This window comes from Saccoglossus kowalevskii, chromosome 2 (assembly GCF_978046115.1).
Source record: "Saccoglossus kowalevskii chromosome 2, keSacKowa6.1, whole genome shotgun sequence".
NCBI classification, from domain to species: domain Eukaryota; kingdom Metazoa; phylum Hemichordata; class Enteropneusta; family Harrimaniidae; genus Saccoglossus; species Saccoglossus kowalevskii.
Genome location: NC_140642.1, coordinates 3,355,068 through 3,376,700, shown reverse-complemented (window position 1 = coordinate 3,376,700; position 21,633 = coordinate 3,355,068). Strand labels below are relative to the sequence as shown.

General features: G+C 32.7%; 1 protein-coding gene across 2 annotated transcripts in view; it reads left to right on the top strand.

Annotated features, from left to right (window-relative positions):
- The window catches only part of LOC100378055 (CB1 cannabinoid receptor-interacting protein 1-like), a 58,687-nt gene that overhangs the window by 14,562 nt on the left and 22,492 nt on the right, over positions 1-21,633 (top strand). The window lies entirely within an intron of this gene.

The following is a 21,633-nucleotide window of genomic DNA, read 5'->3' as shown; positions in this document are numbered from 1 at the left end:
CCATTTACCCATGAGTCTTTGCAGGTTTCCTCCAATCATTGGCCAATTTACTGCCATGCATCATTAAAGCCTTGTGATTGGTTAAGTTGTTTTCATCCATCATTTGAAATTTATAACATTTATAAATATTTTATGTAAAAAAACATTCATGCCTTAAGTCACTGCATGAATTACATTAACCAATTAATTAACCAATTAATTAACCAAACATTCACGTCAGTTCTTTGGTTTCCAATTTAAACTGGTTTCACTGTAAGACCTCTATAAACAGAACACTTCTGTAAACCAAACAATTACCTCAATTTGTTGGTGTTTGATTTAGACAGGTCACTGTAAGACCTTTATAAACTGAACACCTCTATAAACTGAAAACCTATATCGCCCAACATTTATCTCAGTTCTTTGTTGTTAAACTCCTAAAAATACCTCTGTAAACCAAACAATTACCTCAACTCTTTGGTGTTTCATAGGTGGATTTCACTGAAAGACCTTTATAAACTGAACACCTCTGTAAACTGAACACCTATATCGCCCAACATTTATCTCAGTTCTTTGTTGTTAAACTCCTAAAAATACCTCTGTAAACCAAACAATTACCTCAATTCTTTGGTGTTTCATAGGTGGGTTTCACTGTAAGACCTTTATAAACTGAACACTCTATAAACTGAACACCTATATCACCCAACAATTATCTCAGTTCTTTGTTTAGACAGGTTTATAAACAGAACACCTCTTTAAACTGAATACCTCTGTAAACCAAACAATTACCTCCAATTCTTTGGTGTTTGGTTTAGGCAGGTTTCACTGCAAGACCTTTATAAACTGAACACCTCTGTAAATTTAACACTTCTGTAAACCAAACAATTACCTCCAATTCTTTGGTGTTTGGTTTAGGCAGGTTACTGTAAGACCTTTATAAACTGAACAACTCTGTAAATTGAACACTTCTGTAAACCAAACAATTACCTCCAATTTTTTGGTGTTTGGTTTAGGCAGGTCACTGTAAGAACACCTCTGTAAACCAAACAATTACCTCCAATCCTTTGGTGTTTGGTTTAGGTAGGTCACTGTAAGACCTTTATAAACTGAACACTGAACACCTCTGTAAATTGAACACTTCTGTAAACCAAACAATTACCTCTAATTCTTTGGTGTTTGGTTTAGGCAGGTCACTGTAAAACCTTTATAAACTGAACACCTCTGTAAACCGAATACCTCGGTAAACCAAATAATTACCTCAATTTTTTGGTGTTTTGTTTAGGCAGGATTCACTGTAAGACCTTTATAAACTGAAAACCTCTGTAAATTAAATACTTCTGTAAACCAAACAATTACCTCCAATTCTTTGGTGTTTGGTTTAGACAGGTTACTGTAAGACCTTTATAAACTGAACACCTCTGTAAATTGAACACTTCTGTAAACCAAACAATTACCTCCAATTCGTTGGTGTTTGGTTTAGGCAGGTCACTGTAAGACCTTTATAAACTGAACACCTCTGTAAACCGAATACCTCGGTAAACCAAATAATTACCTCAATTTTTTGGTGTTTTGTTTAGGCAGGATTCACTGTAAGACCTTTATAAACTGAAAACCTCTGTAAATTGAATACTTCTGTAAACCAAACAATTACCTTCAATTCTTTGGTGTTTGGTTTAGGCAGGTTACTGTAAGACCTTTATAAACTGAACACCTCTATAAACTGAAAACCTATATCGCCCAACATTTATCTCAGTTCTTTGTTGTTAAACTCCTAAAAATACCTCTGTAAACCAAACAATTACCTCAATTCTTTGGTGTTTCATAGGTAGGTTTCACTGCAAGACCTTTATAAACTGAACACCTCTATAAACTGAACACCTATATCACCCAACATTTATCTCAGTTCTTTGTTTAGACAGGTTGATAAACAGAAGACCTCTTTAAACCAAATACCTCTGTAAACCAAACAATTGCCTCAATTTTTTGGTGTTTGGTTTAGGCAGGTTTCACTGCAAGACCTTTATAAACTGAACACCTCTGTAAATTTAACTCTTCTGTAAACCAAACAATTATCTCTAATTCTTTGGTGTTTGGTTTAGGCAGGTCACTGTAAGACCTTTATAAACTGAACACCTCTGTAAATTGAACACTTCTGTAAACCAAACAATTACCTCTAATTCTTTGGTGTTTGGTTTAGGCAGGTCACTGTAAAACCTTTATAAACTGAACACCTCTGTAAACCGAATACCTCGGTAAACCAAATAATTACCTCAATTTTTTGGTGTTTTGTTTAGGCAGGATTCACTGTAAGACCTTTATAAACTGAAAACCTCTGTAAATTAAATACTTCTGTAAACCAAACAATTACCTCCAATTCTTTGGTGTTTAGGCAGGTTACTGTAAGACCTTTATAAACTGAACACCTCTGTAAATTGAACACTTCTGTAAACCAAACAATTACCTCTAATTCTTTGGTGTTTGGGTTAGGCAGGTCACTGTAAGACCTTTATAAACTGAACACCTCTGTAAATTGAATACTTCTGTAAACCAAACAATTACCTCTAATTCTTTGGTGTTTGGTCTAAGCAGGTTCATTGTAAGACATTTATAAACTGAACACCTATATCAACCAACAATTATCTCAGGTCTTTTGTTTTTGTTTGGGCAAGTTTCACTGTAAGATGTAAACTGAACACCTCTGTAAACTGAACCCTGTATCATCCAACAATTATCTCAGTTCTTCGGTGTTTGGTTTAGGCAGGTTTCACTGTTAGACGCTTATGAACTGAACACCTCTGTAAACTGAACCCTGTATCATCCAACAATTATCTCAGTTCTTCGGTGTTTGGTTTAGGCAGGTTTCACTGTTAGACGCTTATGAACTGAACACCTCTGTAAACTGAACCCTATATCATCCAACAATTATCTCAGTTCTTCGGTGTTTGGTTTAGGCAGGTTTCACTGTTAGACGCTTATGAACTGAACACCTCTGTAAACTGAACCCTATATCATCCAACAATTATCTCAGTTCTTCGGTGTTTGGTTTAGGCAGGTTTCACTGTTAGACGCTTATGAACTGAACACCTCTGTAAACTGAACCCTGTATCATCCAACAATTATCTCAGTTCTTCGGTGTTTGGTTTAGGCAGGTTTCACTGTTAGACGCTTATGAACTGAACACCTCTGTAAACTGAACCCTATATCATCCAACAATTATCTCAGTTCTTCGGTGTTTGGTTTAGGCAGGTTTCACTGTTAGACGCTTATGAACTGAACACCTCTGTAAACTGAACCCTATATCATCCAACAATTATCTCAGTTCTTCGGTGTTTGGTTTAGACAGGTTTCACTGTTAGACGCTTATGAACTGAACACCTCTGTAAACTGAACCCTATATCATCCAACAATTATCTCAGTTCTTCGGTGTTTGGTTTAGGCAGGTTTCACTGTTAGATGCTGTGAACTGAACACCTCTGTAAACTGAACACCTTGCAACAAACAATTATCTCAGTTATTTGGTGTCTAGTTTATACAGGTTTCATTGTAAGACTACATATAAATTTAATATTTCTGGATCTGAATAAGAATAAATTGTGTGTGGGTGCTTCATATCAACAATATGCCACAATCTATTTGTCAAATAACTCCCCATTACAGAGTTTTAATATGGAAAAAACTTTACTGAGTAAATCGCAGCATAGATGTTTGAGCTACAAATGTAAACATATTTAACAATGCACCAAACATAATATTGTCATTAGATGTATATTCAATCCTGTTAAAACATCATTGCAGGAAAAATACTGAATTATTCAATTTTATAAATACAGAGTACCAGTATTGTAAACTCTATGTTCACAAGAGACAAATTCATGCAAAATAACAAATTTTTGTAGCAGTGAACTGGGTCCTAAAGTCAAAGTGATTTTCGTGACATTTTTTTCCCTTGAATGCTAATTCATCATCAAATCGGAAAAACTCTTAGCAATGAAATGTATACTGTTAATAGTATCTCTGCTGTAGAGATTTTTTTTTCTGTTGGTTTACATGAAGTTTATGTAAAATAACCGATGTCAATCTATGATAAATCCTTGCAGAAATAAAAAGTAATACACAGTATAAATACAGATTACTATAGAATACTTCAATTTCACATTATGATGAAAGGATAAAATAAAATAAAATAATAACACAGCATATATTCAAAATAGATCATTGAAGTTTGATATTTAACCTTGAGGCTGTCATCACTAGCCAGTGGTATGTTGTTGGTAATGCTAAGACATGTAACACATCTTGTTTATTAAAATAAAACTTGGCCTTCAGAGAATGTCCCTGAGTGTAGTTCACTACACAATCAGTTATGAATGCATAACCATATCATAGGATGTATATTTAGCGCAACATAATATGTTGCTTACACTCTTGGGCAAAGAAGGAAATGGAAGCGTACACCAAATATATTATTAGTGGAATGTTTGGGTCAATGATGTGTCACCCACATAGCAATTGGATTGACCTTTTTCAGGTCAAACTATCAGTTCTACATCTATAATTATTCAGTTCATATTTATTATATTGATAGATTTATAGTAATAGATTTAACTCAGTAAAAATAAGACCTGGTATATGCTTTACTCTTTCAATGGCAGATTCAGAAAATGAATATGCATAATATTCATCATAATAAAAAACATTTTTTTATCAAGACCAGTAGTCAATAAAAAGTTATAGAAAACTACATTTAAACTACATTTTTCACAAAAGTTTGGGTGGGTTCAAAGAGTTAACACAAAATCCAGTATTTTGGGGTGGGTGTTTTGATTTACTGTCAGTGCTATCTATATTAATATACAATAAACATACACAAATATTGTATGCTATTGATTTCAATTGAAATATGGATTTTTTCCTTCATTGAATTATTCATATTTATAATTGTGTAAACTACTAAATTAAAGTTTCATTCTTGCTCACTCTTCGTAATCATACCATGGTAACAAAAAAAAAATTAATTAGAAAAATGGCATCTGTATAATTTAGAAAGACAGGAAGTAAAGTAAGAGGGGGTTGTAAATTATTGGGTCACACCTAAGTATTTGATTCAATATCCTTCATGCATAGGAGCATTTTTTTTCTAGGATTGTTGATGGGCTTATTAAACAGGGTCCGTAGCGTTGGGAAAATCCTTTGAAAGTCTTTGGATTTTTTGAGGTCTGGAAAGTCTTTGAATTGTCAGGAAAAATAAAAAAATCTTTGAAAAGTCTGTAAATTTCTTCATTTTAGAAAAACTTGTTTTCTCCAGGGAACTACCATATCCTCAGAACTTTGATGAGCTTTGGTGATGATGTTGGCCTGAATTAAGGGTCAAAATGTCTTGGAAAAATGCAAGAAAGTTTGGGAAAAGGTCTGGAAAAATCTTGGAAATCATTTGGCCCTTGGTGCTATCATGGAAGGTACTAACTAACAGAAGGAGCCACAACGCTATTGTTTTAGCTTTACCCCATGATCGTTTGTCATTGTTCTTGTTAGCTTTTAACACCTTCGTACAATGAAGATACAACATTGATTGAAGAAGAACTGATGAAATATCGTGAATTTTGTATTTGTAATGGTAATGAGAGTTAATCAATGACTGCTGGTGACGATTGCATTATTCAATGGTACCATTTTGGCGCCCGAAACTGTCGAAATTTTTGACTACCGGACATCGGCGAACACCAACAGAAAAGATAGTATCGAAAGAAGAGCATGCCTCCACACTTTCTCTGTGATAATATTTCTTAGGAGTCCTTAGGAATTATTGTTGTATGCACTCGAAATCTTGTTTTAGTTACAGTTGCTAATATTTAAAACATGGGAAATTTGTGAAGTCAAACGTTCATCTGTTGAATTTCCGGTTCTGAAATACGTATTTTGACCTTTTACACCTAAACAAACCCAGTGTGCATGTGTGATGACCGTAGTTTCTTAATGCGCATATATTTCATAGTCACATTAAAAAAATGGCAGGGTTGTATCATACTCCGCTAACTCGTTACTTGTGTAAACAATCGCAAACTATCATGGACATCAAAGATGAGCTAGACAATGGCCTTATCAGGATTAACTTGGGTTGAAACAAAAGGAAATAAGCCAATTAAGAGGCTTAAGTGGCCACTTGATAGGCGTCGTGGCTCCTTCCGTTAGTACCTTCCATGGTGCTATGGACCCTGTTAAAGATGTATCAGAGCACATACAATGGAGTGCATGAAATAATATGCAAACACATACAACATGAACAGAAAAGATAGTATCGAAAGAAGAGCATGCCTCCACACTTTCTCTGTGATAATATTTCTTAGGAGTCCTTAGGAATTATTGTTGTATGCACTCGAAATCTTGTTTTAGTTACAGTTGCTAATATTTAAAACATGGGAAATTTGTGAAGTCAAACGTTCATCTGTTGAATTTCCGGTTCTGAAATACGTATTTTGACCTTTTACACCTAAACAAACCCAGTGTGCATGTGTGATGACCGTAGTTTCTTAATGCGCATATATTTCATAGTCACATTAAAAAAATGGCAGGGTTGTATCATACTCCGCTAACTCGTTACTTGTGTAAACAATCGCAAACTATCATGGACATCAAAGATGAGCTAGACAATGGCCTTATCAGGATTAACTTGGGTTGAAACAAAAGGAAATAAGCCAATTAAGAGGCTTAAGTGGCCACTTGATAGGCGTCGTGGCTCCTTCCGTTAGTACCTTCCATGGTGCTATGGACCCTGTTAAAGATGTATCAGAGCACATACAATGGAGTGCATGAAATAATATGCAAACACATACAACATGGAGTTATCATACTTTATTACAAGGAATCTAAGGCTAAAAAAACAGGATATTAGCATGAAAATGAAACATGGAGTTATCATACTTCATTACAAGGAATCTAAGGCTAAAAAAACAGGATATTAGCATGAAAATGAAACATGGAGTTATCATACTTTATTACAAGGAATCTAAGGCTAAAAAAACAGGATATTAGCATGAAAATGAAACAGTCAGATGTTGTTTGTATTTTCTGATAATGTCTTTGTTAATTTTGAACCAAATAGAGATACAATTACCTGATAATTATTTAACAAAATAAACAAATCTGATAAAGGACTACCAGCATATTGAAACAATTGGACTGGTGCTTTTCAAAAAGAAATTATTTAGTCAAATGTTGACATGGGACACATGCGAATGCATGGATCATGATGCATGACAGGCAATGACTGACAATTACATATTCTGTGAATAGCTTCGTCCTGTCATCTTTGATGTCAGTGGAGCTAGAAAGGTTATCACTAACTATCATTTATTTATAGAGGTGGTGGGTACTTATGGCGTCATGAGGTGTATCACTTCCTTTACCTTTCATTGTGGGGTCATGAGGTATATGCCTTCACCTTCCATTGATAGATAGATTTCACTGACAATTACAATACATTGTTTTTGTGTAAACAAACAATGTATTTTACATGCATATCGAATCCCCCATATCGAATATGACTCGGTGTGACGTCTAGCGCCTTAAGGTAGTAAGTAAGTAAATGTTATGGACTTTTCCACAGAAAAATATCCCTTTTCCTCAACCTGCATTCCTGAGTCTTAGCAAAAACACTGTTTCAATCAACTAATATAATAATAATATATTCTAAGAATATCAGAAAATATGAATTTATAGTTCAATAAAATATAATAATTAATAAAACACCAACAACCAATCTTATATTTCAGTTGTACGTATCAATTGAAACATAAAATTATAATAACAGTAATACCAAAATAAATTTGTTTTTTAATTTTATTACTCACATGCTTTTTCAAATGAAGTACATTTGTAATTGAATTACACGGATGTATAGCATATTGTTATGCTAATAACTTTTATATTGATTCTGAGAAAGATTAACTTTATGAGACCGCTGAATGCTATCAGTTAATCTTGATTCAAATTCATCTGACCTAAAATTAACTTAAAAAAAATAATAGAATTCCTATGTGTAAAAATGCTGTGCAATTATAAAGCAACAATGCAAATGGTAAATCGATTATCTACTCAGAATTTACTGTGATTGGTGGAATAGATCTAGAGAAGATACTCAAAACTGTTAATCATGAGATAAGTGGTCGACAAAACAAATAAAGAATCATTGAATACATTTTTTTTCTTGAAACATATTCAGGTTTGACTATTTTAATGGGGTATAGCTCTTCGCATATCATGTACATACATTTCCATACCATGTTTTAAAAAAATTCGCTGACTTTATTTAAACATTTAAAATATACACAGAGATTAATTTTTCTTTTGGTGAATTCTAGCAGTTTAATAAGTGGTGACAATTCATTTTATGGCACAGCCAGACATAGTAGATTCCTGGTAATCCTCTTAGTCACAGCATGTATGGAATCTGTTTCAAATGTCTGTGATTGCATATGGTCCAGGGATCAAGAACTGGGCAGAATGTTTTTAGTGATGTGAATATGTAATTAATCAGACATCTCTTTATTCAGAACCATTAGAATCTCTGGAAGGGGAGACTGGAAATACTGTGGACTAGGGAGTACCAAAAGAATCTCTGTGAGGGGAAACTTGAATTATTGTGGAATTGGGACTGACCATTAGAATATCCAGGAGGGGAAACTAGAAATATTGTGGACTGGGACTGACAATCAGATTCTCTGGGAGGGGAGACTGGAAATACTTTATACTAGGGACTGACAACTTGAATCCCTGGGAGGGAGAATGAAAATACTGTGGACTAAGGAAGGACCGTTAGAATCTCTGGGAGGAGAAACTAGAAATATTGTGGACTAGGGACTGACCATTAGAATCTCTGGGAGGGGAAACTAGAAATACTGTGGACTAGGAACTGACCATTAGATTTTCTGGGAGGGGAGACTGGAAATATTGTGGACTAGGGACTAACCATCATAATCTCTGGAAGGGGGGACTAAAAATACTGTGGACTAAGGGCTGACCATAAAAATCTCTGGGAGGAGAAACTGAAAATACTGTGTAATAGGAACTGGAAATTGGATTCCGTGGAAGGGGAGACGGCGGTGGAAATACTTTGAACTAGGGACTGACCAAAAGAATCTCTGTGAGGGGGAAACTTGAAATACTGTGGACTAGAGACTGACCCAGGGTGTTAGCCAGCCACCAGTTCACCCACCAAACAGACTGACAACTTTTTCCCTTTTTTTTGTTTTTTTGTTCTTTGATAATTTTACCAAAATATATTGAAAACCTTCAACATTTTTATGAAGTTGAATTGTTTTGGACTGGCAGTTGCAAATTCCTGGCTAATAGCCTGGGCTGACCATTATAATCTCTGGGAGGTGAGACTGAAAATACTGTGTAATAGGAACTAGAAATTGGATTCCCTTGGAGGGGAGACTGCGGTGGAATTACTTTGGACTAGGGACTGATCAAAAGAATCTCTGAGGGAAAACGTGAAATACTAGGGACTTTTAGATTAGACAATTAGATTCCCTGGGAGGGGAAATTGTAAAACTGTGAATAATAGATGTTAAATTTCACTCTATATTGGTGTTTTGTTTTTGTTTGTATGTCAATTAATTTCAATATTCTGTATGGGCTTTGTTTGTCATGACTGGTCCTACAATATTTGACAAATTTCCTGAATCTGCAAACTTAAAGTTATTTATAGTATAATGTATGCTTTGAAATGAATTGCAATAACAACTCCTGTAGTTTCTGAAGTTTCTAGAGGTCAGAGGTCACCCCAGTCTTTGAGATTATTACAGTAGCATTCCCTGTAGTTTATGAAGTCTCTAGAGGTCAGAGGTCACCCCAGTCTTTGAAATTATTACAGTTTTATTTATTTATTAACACACAACATCCCTCGGAGGGGATGAAAAGGGTTACAAATCAGATATTAGTAAAAGAAAAATAACCACATAAAGAGTAAGGGAACAAAAAGGCATAAAAAAAAAAAAAAAGATAATAAGTTGAATACAAGGAATGTATTACTGGCTTAGTTTATGTAGGTGCTGCTGTCTTGTATTAAAACAGTTTTTTAAATATTGCGCTAAAGGAATTGACATTTTCTCGTCACTTAGTAATGATATGAATTTATTTTCATTACTAAATTTGTCAAAATTTGGTATACGTTTATTAGCTACAATGTAAAGTTTTGATCTTATTTCATTGTAATGAGGACAATTTGTGACAAAATGTTGTTCATCTTCAACATGGTCATTGTCGCACATATTGCAGACTCTGTCTTTAAAATCCAATCCTGTATGCCGGCCTGTTTCAATTTTCAGACAGTGGTTGCCAAGTCTAAATTTTGTTAAGGATTTGCGAAGTTCACTGTTTTTCATAATTGTTAAGTAGTTTTCTTGTTCTATTTTGGTTTTAAAAAGTTTGTAGGTTCTTAGTTTATTTTTAGAATTTGATTTTTTCCTATTGTCATTATTTATTTCATTTTTCCACTCAGTTGTAAACTCTTCTTTTAATTTCTCATCAATTGTTTTTAATTTTGATAATGAGATAATATTTGTTTCATTTAAAAGATAAGAATGGTTAATATTATTTAATATCAGTAGCATCCCCTGCAGTTTATGAAGTCTCTAGAGGTCAGAGGTTACCTCAGTCTTTGAGATTATTACAGTAGCATCCCCTGTAGTTTATGAAGTCTCTAGAGGTCAGAGGTCACCCCAGTCTTTGAAATTATTACAGTAGCATCCCCTGCAGTTTATGAAGTCTCTAGAGGTCAGAGGTCACCCCAGTCTTTGAAATTATTACAGTAGCATCCCCTGCAGTTTATGAAGTCTCTAGAGGTCAGAGGTCACCCCAGTCTTTGAAATTATTACAGTAGCATCCCCTGCAGTTTATGAAGTCTCTAGAGGTCAGAGGTCACCCCAGTCTTTGAAATTATTACAGTAGCATCCCCTGCAGTTTATGAAGTCTCTAGAGGTCAGAGGTCACCCTAGTCTTTGAAATTATTACAGTAGCATCCCCTGCAGTTTATGAAGTCTCTAGAGGTCAGAGGTCACCCCAGTCTTTGAAATTATTACAGTAGCATCCCCTGCAGTTTATGAAGTCTCTAGAGGTCAGAGGTTACCCCAGTCTTTGAAATTATTACAGTAGCATCCCCTGCAGTTTATGAAGTCTCTAGAGGTCAGAGGTTACCTCAGTCTTTGAGATTATTACTAACTGTAGCATCCCCTTATGAAGTTCTTAGTGATTAAAAAAAGTCACTTCAATTTTTCCAGATGTTTCCCCCTCCAATGAACATTATGTTGAATTTAACAATTCATAATGATTTCCAGATTGTTTGCTAAAGTAATAATTGAGAATGAGGTATACTAGAAGAGTAGAGATAAACACCAAGCTTTGTTTATTTTTTGTAAAGAAAAAAAACCCACAGAAAATCACCATCAGTTGCATGTCACAGATTACTGTTTTCCTCTGGTTTTTCCCAGAATTTGTTCTAAGTTTTGAATCAAATAGATATATATATACATTTCTCATAAATGTTTAAATAAATGTGCACACAATTCTGCAGAGCTATTTGACACCCACTCTTCCCTTTAATTTGATACAGTGTTTTAGGAAAATAAAAATAATAAATAACATCAGATAGTAATTAACGTTGCTGGTTCATGTATTTCTAAATTAAGTATTTGTTTCTTTGAAGTTTGCAAGTTTTTAATTTTATCTGTACACATCTGGAAAGCACAATATGATCCCCTGTGTGCATTCTATTTTTAGACTACATTCACTTCTAGAACACACTTGTACAACCAATCACAGTCTCCCTAGTATGAGTCACAACAAAAAATATAGCTTAGAACTGTTTTTTTTTTAAGACTCAAATGAGAAAAAAATGAATTTCTTCAAATTGTAACTCAATCAAAGTTTAATATATCGCAGTTCTAAAATATATGCATGTAATTGCTTTATTCATCATGAAACAGATGCTGGAAATTAACTTCCAAAGGTTCAGTTAGTGGTTTATTGGTTACCATAGCAACAGATAGTGACGCAAATTACATGTAAAATAAGAATTGCTAGACATTATGTGCTTAAGGTGGGTTTGAGATAAGCTTATAAATGCATTCAACCATATGAACTTCCTGTTAAGGGTATTCACACTCCAACCTAAAGTGTAAGAATCTGAAAGGATGCTCTCACCTTTTTAGCTCCGCTGTCGACTTTGTCGAGCGGAGCTTATCATATGAGTGATTGTCCGTCGTCGTCGTCCGTCGTCGTCCGTGTCAATGTTTTACTTTTTCGACTTCTTCTTGAAAACTACAAGCCTGAATGCTTTGATACTTGGTGTATATGTACCTTGGGTAGACCTCTCTTAGGTTTGTTCATTTCATGTTGATATCTTCAATTCTCTAATGTTGGTGAATATTTTTGTCATTTTTGGTAAAAAGTGATATTTTCGACTTCTTGTTAAAAACCGCAAGTGCAAATGCTTTGATATTACATATATAGGTACTACATGTGGACCTCTCTCAGATTTGTTCATTTTGTAATGATATCTTTAATTCTCTAATTTTGGTGAATATTTTTGTCATTTTTGGTAAAAAGTGATATTTTCGACTTCTTATTAAAAACCGCATGTCCAATTGCTTTGATACTACATATATAGGTACTACATGTGGACCTCTCTCAGATTTGTTCATTTCGTGATGATATCTTCAATTCTCTATTTTTGGTGAATATTTTTGTCATTTTTGGTAAAAAGTGATATTTTCGACTTCTTGTTAAAAACCGCAAGTCCGATTGCTTTGATATTACATATATAGGTACTACATGTGGACCTCTCTCAGATTTGTTCATTTTGTGATGATATCTTCAATTCTCTAATTTTGGTGAATATTTTTGTCATTTTTGGTAAAAAGTGATATTTTCGACTTCTTGTTAAAAACCGCAAGTCCGATTGCTTTGATATTACATATATAGGTACTACATGTGGACCTCTCTCAGATTTGTTCATTTTGTAATGATATCTTCAATTCTCTAATTTTGGTGAATATTTTTGTAATTTTTGGTAAAAAGTGATATTTTCGACTTCTTGTTAAAAACCAATAGATCAATTGCTTTGATATTACATACTGTAAAATGACTAATTTTCACTGGGTTTAAATTTCACTGATTTATCATTTCAGGCATATTCAGTGGGTTTTAAATTCACGGTTTTGTCATTTAGATAATGTGTTCTATGCTAAATTTTACATATTCACTGTGTTTTAATTTAGCGCATTTTTCCAGTCAGCGAAATAAGCTAAATTAAAACCCAGTGAATAATTACCCCCTTTACAGTATATAGATACTACATGTAGACCTTTCGCAGATTTGTTCATTTTGTGATGATATCTTCAGTTCTCTAATTTTGGTGAATATTTTTGTCATTTTTGGTAAAAAGTGATACTTCTTGTTGAAAACTGTAAGTCCGGTTGCTTTGATATTACATATATAGGTACTACATGTGGACCTCTCTCAGATTTGTTCATTTTGTAATGATATCTTTAATTCTCTAATTTTGGTGAATATTTTTGTCATTTTTGGTAAAAAGTGATATTTTCGACTTCTTGTTAAAAACTGTAAGTCCGATTGCTTTGATACTATTCATATTGTTCATTTTCTGATGATGTCTTCAGTTCTTTAATTGAAATGTGCATTGCTAACAGCGGAGCTATCTCAGCCGATAGGCTGCTTGTTTTTTTCATTGATTTCTTAGAATCTATTTGTATCAATTTTCTTGTTGAGTTGGCACACTATTTCTATGCTCTGCTTCAAGGCACAGAGTTTTCCTAATCCCATCCTTTATTGAATAGAGCTAATTCTATCTCATATAGGATATCTCTTTCTAAGTATGACTCCCTTGAACCTGCACAGGTATAATGAAAGTTATGACAATTCATCCACTTTGCGAAAAATGAACCATCAAACAAAAGTGTCTAAATCAAACCACTTTTAATGCCATTAAAATTATTTCAATCAGGCTAGGGCATACATGTACCACTGAGCTTTTTCTTTTCCCTTTGGAGATTCAACCATTCAAAGCCTTTTATTTGTGTGATTTCTAGGAGAAAATTTTACATTTGAAGTGTTTTCTTATACTACCGGGTAATTAATTTCTGTCATTAATTTGTGCTACCCAACAATTAACTTGTATTTTTAGACTTCAGAAATTTCAAGTCAACTTCTGTCATTCACAAATAAAACCCAAATATTTTTTTCTAATTGTTTGTTATCAAGAAGTGTTGACAATAAGGAATAATATTCATTTTGTCTGAAATTAACAAAATTATGGAAAACTATACAAAAATGTGTACAAATGTTGCACCAAGATTTTGGCTGGAAACTTTGTTGCAATCAAAAAGTTTTTAAAAAGAAATTTTACTAAATTATATTTTTTGTGATTGGCTGTTCTGAAGGAAACACCAGTGTTTTTTAAATTAGGAACCTCATCTGCAATTGTATGTATGGAAATCGGTATCACAATCGGTATCAAAAATTCATCATTTTCATTGAGTTGTTATGGACAAGGCTAATTGGCCAGTAGTCACCTTCTAAGTGACAGCTATTAGAACACAATTATAGAGCTTTTATAATACTGTGCTTGAATTATACAGAGACATGCTAATTTTATGTTCCCAATATGTGTAGTTATTCTGCTCCCAATATGAATTATACCCCCCCCCCCCCAAACAGAATTTCTGCTCTCTATAAATAGATTAGAATAGAATAATGCTTTAGTACATCTTTAATGAAATCTGACATTTCAGTTTTGGTATTTTCTGTATTAAAGCTTTTTAAAATAAATAACAATTAAACTACACATTCAATACAATAATAGATTTTAAATAAACTATAACTAAATCACACAGAAACTATAACAACAATACATTGAATTATTTTCACCTATTCTTTTCTTATTTTGTACCTTCTCACATATATTCTGTCCCCAATATGTGCTATGAATGAATAAAAAAATGCATGCAACTACCAATTTTCATCCTGTTCAGCCAACTGGAAATTATGTCACTTAAAATAATTAAACAAATTAGGCACCAATGTTTTTGTAAGATATTTACATCAATCAAGATCTTTTGGTAGACTGCTTTCACACTGCAGTTTCAATCCTAAAACTTGTTTGTATTCAAAAATAATTATGACAATGCATATTCATATTGAAACAAACTACCAGGGTACGATAAGAGTTTAACTATGTTTAGAAATATTTAGAAATTTTAATGTCAGTTGAATCCAACTATTAAACCAGCCAATGAACAAGCAGTGTGCTATGACAACATTATAAAATGTTTTGTTATTATTCCATCAGCCATTAGAAACTTTCTTTTTACCTCCATGTCATCATGACAGCTGGGCTGTTCATATAGGTGATCGTACAAGAAAATATCTTCAATTCTCTCTTTTTTAAACAAAAATGTTTGTTATATAATTTAGGTAAAAAACTTGATACTTGGAAATATTTAGTCTGAAATATTTAGCTAGTTTTGAGCTGTCTTTCAAAATTACCATATCTGAATTGTGCAGAGTAATCAATCTATGTATTTTGAATTCACACATACCATAGAAGAGTAAAAGATCTTGTGATTTATTTTTAAAACTCAACCATGCATCATTGAGTAACTTTCGAAAGAAAATCAGTCTATAGTTACCTCTTGAAGTCCCTTTGTATTAAGACCACCTGCCTATAGTGACCACTTGAAGTCCCTTTGTATTAAGACCACCTGTTCATAGTGACCACTTGTAGTCCTTTTGTATTAAGACCACCTGTCCATAGTGACCACTTGAAGTCCCTTTGTATTAAGACCACCTGTCCATAGTAACCACTTGAAGTCCCTTTGTATTAAGACCACCTGTCCATAGTGACCACTTGAAGTTCCTTTGTATTAAGACCACCATTCCATAGTGACCACTTGAAGTCCTTTTGTATAAAGACCACCTGTCCATAGTGACCACTTGAAGTTCCTTTGTATAAAGACCACCTGTCCATAGTGACCACTTGAAGTTCCTTTGTATAAAGACCACCTGTCCATAGTGACCACTTGAAGTCCCTTTGTATTAAGACCACCTGTCTATAGTGACTACTTGAAACCACATCGGTCTAAGTGTAACTACCTAATTTTGTTTAATTTGCCTTTGTTTAGAGACCAAAATAATAATTAGCAATTTTTAATTTTATCAACTCAAAGAAAAGTGTTTTTGTTGCCATAGTGTCATCTCATTATTTTTTAGACAAATATTAATGTCAACTGTATGAGTTGGAAATCCATAAAAGATAATCCAACCTCAATATAAAGAACACCTGTCTATAAAGACCATTTTAATGAAGTTCCTTAGGTGGTTGCTATCCACAGGTTTGACTGTAGATTATATCCCATAGTAACATATTTCTCTATTAGTGGTGTATATAAATGACAAAGGTGTATCTGTTTGGTCAAAATATGTTATATAAAATGATACAGTATAAAATAAACGCAATGTTTGGTTTATATTTGCTGAAAAGTGATTCTAATAGAGAAAATATGATACATTCTTTCTAGTCAAGCTTGATTTAAAACAGATAACAATTTCTGGCTGCTCCCTAAACTCATTTCATTTCAGAATGTTACTGCTGACAATTTAAATCAAGTAGGTCTTAGCTCAGATGAGGGCTCAACTTAATGTATAGAAATTGATGTCATCATTAAGTAATATTAATACAGATGTGTAACAGTAATTTATTGAAAGTAATATCATAATAATAGCAGATGTCGGACGTTAATAGTGAGTAATTGTTGTTTGTAAACTTTATTTTACGAATACTGTAAACTCATTAATCTCTCAATGATTTTTAATCTCGCTATTTTTGCGTGAAGTGAATTCTGCTAAATTAGAAACATTTGAACACATAGTATTGTTTTGCTGGAAAATCTGTTATAAAATATTGAAATTAAGTATCAGTGAAAATTCTAATGATTTTGCAGTATGGTTTTCCTAAATTTGAAAACAGAATCTGCATGTTTCAGGTTTTAATACATATATCTTGATTGTCTTTGTCCAAATATAATACACCTAAAAAATATAAACGTATAAACAACAGGAAAATAAAAAAATAAAAATTCAGCAAGGAATTGGTGACAAAAGAAAAGGAAAACTTAATATTATTGTGGGTCAGTTGCTATGTTAGGAAGCACTCTGCAAGACAGTATGCAACATTTGTTGATCAACAAATGGGATGACATTACTACTTTCAGTTGTCCCTATAGGTAGAATAGTTAAAAGGGTTTACTATTTAATAATTCATACTAGTTTTTTAGCTCCGCTGTCGACTTTGTCGAGCGGAGCTTATCATATGAGTGATTGTCCGTCGTCGTCCGTGTCAATGTTTTACTTTTTCGACTTCTTCTTGAAAACTACAAGCCTGAATGCTTTGATACTTGGTGAATATGTACCTTGGGTAGACCTCTCTCAGATTTGTTCATTTCATGATCATATCTTCAATTCTCTAATTTTGGTGAATATTTTTGTCGTTTTTGGTAAAAAGTGATATTTTCGACTTCTTGTTAAAAACCGCAAGTCCAATTGCTTTGATATTACATATATAGGTACTACATGTGAATCTCTCACAGATTTGTTCATTTTGTAATGATATCTTCAATTTTCTAATTTTGATGAATATTTTTGTCATTTTTGGTAAAAAGTGATATTTTCAACTTGTTAAAAACCGCAAGTCCAATTGCTTTGATAGTACATATATAGGTACTACATGTGGACCTCTCTCAGATTTGTTCATTTTGTGATGGTATCTTCAATTCTCTAATTTTGGTGAATATTTTTGTAATTTTGGTAAAAAGTGATATTTTCGACTTCTTGTTAAAAACGACAAGTCCAATTGCTTTGATATTACATATATAGATACTAAATATGGACCACTCTCAAATTTGTTCATTTCATGATGATTTCTTCAATTTTCTAATTTTGATGAATATTTTTTGTCATTTTGGGTAAAAAGTGATATTTTCTTCTTGTTAAAAACCACAATCATTTATGGTTAAAAATTATATTTTTGAATTCTTGTTGAAAACATGAAGTCCCATAGCATTGATGCTATGCATATTGTTCATTTTCTAATGATATCTTCTGTTCTTTAATTGAAATGTGCATTGCTAACAGCGGAGCTATCTCAGCCGAGACGCAGCTTGTTTAATGTTATTTTGTTGTTGTTAAGATGATATATAAAATGTTGAGTCAACTCACTTGTAATGTATATATTTTAATATCAGTTTTCAAAATACCCAGATATATATCTACACAATTTTTATTTTGAGATGAAATTATAAACTAACAAATTCCCAACAAATTTAGAAAATATTTTTTTGCTTGAAACTACATACAGAAAATAGATTAAAAATAGCATAACAAAAATAGATTCAGCTAACAGAATATATGTAAACCAGAACTTTCAAAATAAGTATAAAAATGGAAAGTAGCAATATTAAATACTGTATTTGCTCTATTAGAAGCACATGTGCATATGTAGAAGTTGTTAACGGTCAGCAGAAATTGTTCAGCATGAGTTTGGTGTCTTAAAATCCAACTTGCCCAAATGTAGATGAGCTGCTAATTGAGAAAAGATGTATGATTGTTTTTACAGAAGAGATGTTCGCTAACATTTTATTACTATAGCAACGCATCTGTCACAAAACACAAAATCTGAGTTATTAATAATATAAAAACTCTCTATTTCTGTTATATTGGCAGTAAAATGCAGGTTCAACTAAGAGGTTATACTGCAAACCATTTAATTTTTTCTGCTACAAATTTTCATTGATTTGATTGCATTTTTAGATACAAATTTTCATTGATTTGATTGCATTTTTAGATACAAAATTTTCATTGATTTGATTGCATTTTTAGATACAAAATTTTCATTGATTTGATTGCATTTTTAGATACAAAATTTTCATTGATTTGATTGCATTTTTAGATACAAAATTTTCATTGATTTGATTGCATTTTTAGATACAAAATTTTCATTGATTTGATTGCATTATACAAAATTTTACAAAAGTGAATTTTCACTCATGAAAATTTGACTAGCAAAATTAAAGCAATTTACAGCAGTCCTTTTCATGATTATTCTGTCTTCGGCTTCTTGTGTTTTTTCTCTTTAAGATGATACCAGTCGATTGGTTTAAACATCTGCTTGACACTCTTATACATTAAGTAGGGTGTGATCAGACAATTAAGCAATAACGGCAAACAAGTAAATGTGAAATTGCCCTTTGACATACTGGATACAACTTTCCAGTGACGCGAGATAAGCATCCATAAATAACATTCCATTGATAGTTGTAATAAAAACGCTATGATCAGTAATGCTTGATTCACTCTCCAGATAAATGATTCAGAATTTTTGCATTTAAGAAGAATCCAGGAGAATGTGAAAAGTGGAGAAGTAATCTGAAGATTCATCGCCAATACCATGAAAAAATGAGAACCTTGATTGCAAAGAATGCCAAAATAGCAAACTAGATTGACCCAGTGATGAAAGATGAACAGTGGACTGCTAAAACCAAACGTGAAAGCACCTGCGACCATCATAAGCGAGGAGAATAAATAATATCCAATAGATATCAATAAAGCAGCGTGCGAGATTTGAATAGCATATGATGTCACATCTTCTAAGAATTCATTGTATTCGTTTTGATGGCACCATATTCCAATTATTACGGCAGATATGCTGTATGTAGCATGTACCACTAATAGATGCCAAAACACTGATTCTCTCATTGTAAGTTTTTGATAGTGTTTTACAAACAGCCATGATAATAGAGATGAAGTGAAGTATACCACAGCAAAAAAGAGGAATGACATGCAGATCCACGTTGACTGTACAATGGCTCTGTAATAGTCTTGCTCCATAATGTGTGGCAGAATATAGTTTTTCATTATGTTCTAAAGAAAGGGGAAAAAAGAAAAATATAGTCATGTACAATCTCATTAAAATAAATAATATGAATTAAAAAACAACTTAAATTTGATTTTTCAATATGAAATATTTAAATCAATGGTTTAGGTTTGCCTGCTTCATAAAGTAGTTCAATAAAGTAGTGTGTTTACTTCACACATTTTCCTCTGACAGCCATCTTTTAATTGTAAATTTGTTATAAATAGGTGCATACCCACCACACAATTTTACAGACTTTGTAGGAAATATACATGAGTCTCAGTTTTTGACTCCTGCATGCAAAACACACAATGTGAATCTTTGCGGTTAGTGTATCAGTGTGTCTGTTCCAATCATCAGATTTTGATGAAAATTGGTACATAGATGGTCTGGGATATTGCTCAGACCTGATTAGTTGAAATCTGTGCATAATAATTACCTAATTTGCATATCATAATGTTGAACAGATTTCAATGAAACTTGGTACATAGATGCTCTGGAATAATGCACAGTTCTTTTTTGTTTTTGGTTGAAATCCATGCATATTAATTTACAACAGTTGCATATTTATTAACTAAAATTAAACATTTTCACCTGTTCCTCATGTACTATTAAACAGATTTCAATGAAACTTGTTACATAGCTGCTCTGGAATAATGCTCAGACCTTTTTAGTTTTGGGCTGAAATTCTGTGCATATCAATTACTTTTTTTGCATATTAATTAATTTTATGAGTTTTCATTTGTTTCTCAAGTACTATTCAACAGATTTGAATGAAACATGGTACATAGAAGCTTTTGGATAATTTTTGTTTGAAGTTTGTGTATATTAATGACCTAATTTGCATATAAATTAGCCAATATTTTACTTTTCCACCAATATTTCAACAACTCTTCAGATTCAATGAAACATAGTTCTGATTACTCCAGGGTTGAAATCTCTGGTCATTATTTCATTAAATATTTAATATTTAAATATTTATAGCTACTTGGAACCACCCTAATAATTTGCTTTATTAGAAGCACATGTGCTCACTGTTAAAAAAAGAACAAAGACAAGTATATGGTCAAAATAACATATTTCAATGATTTTGCATTAAATATAAACAATGCTTTATGTGTAATGAAGATGTGCTTCTAATATAGTAATTACAATATTCCTTATGTGCTGTTTCTAAGCTTTCTTTGATTTCACTTTTTAAAGACCCATCTTTGAGACTTTAACCCTCATCCCCTGATGCAGTGTTAGTTTCATACTTGTGTGCCAATGCAATTATCAATGAACAATAAGTGATTTGATTGAGTGTCAATTACTAATGAGCAATGAGTGATTTGATTGAGTGTCAATGGACAATGAGTGATTTGATTAAGTGTCAATTACTAATGAGCAATGAGTGATTTGATTGAGTGTCAATTACCAATGAACAATGAGTGATTTGATTAAGTGTCAATTACTAATGAGCAATGAGTGATTTGATTGAGTGTCAATTACCAATGAACAATGGGTGATTTGATTAAGTGTCAATTACTAATGTGTGATTTGTTTAAGTGTCAATTACCAATGAATAATAAGTGATTTTATTAAGTGTCAATTACCAATGAACAATGAGTGATTTGATTAAGTGTCAATTACCAATGAGCAATGAGTGATTTGATTGTCAATTACTAATG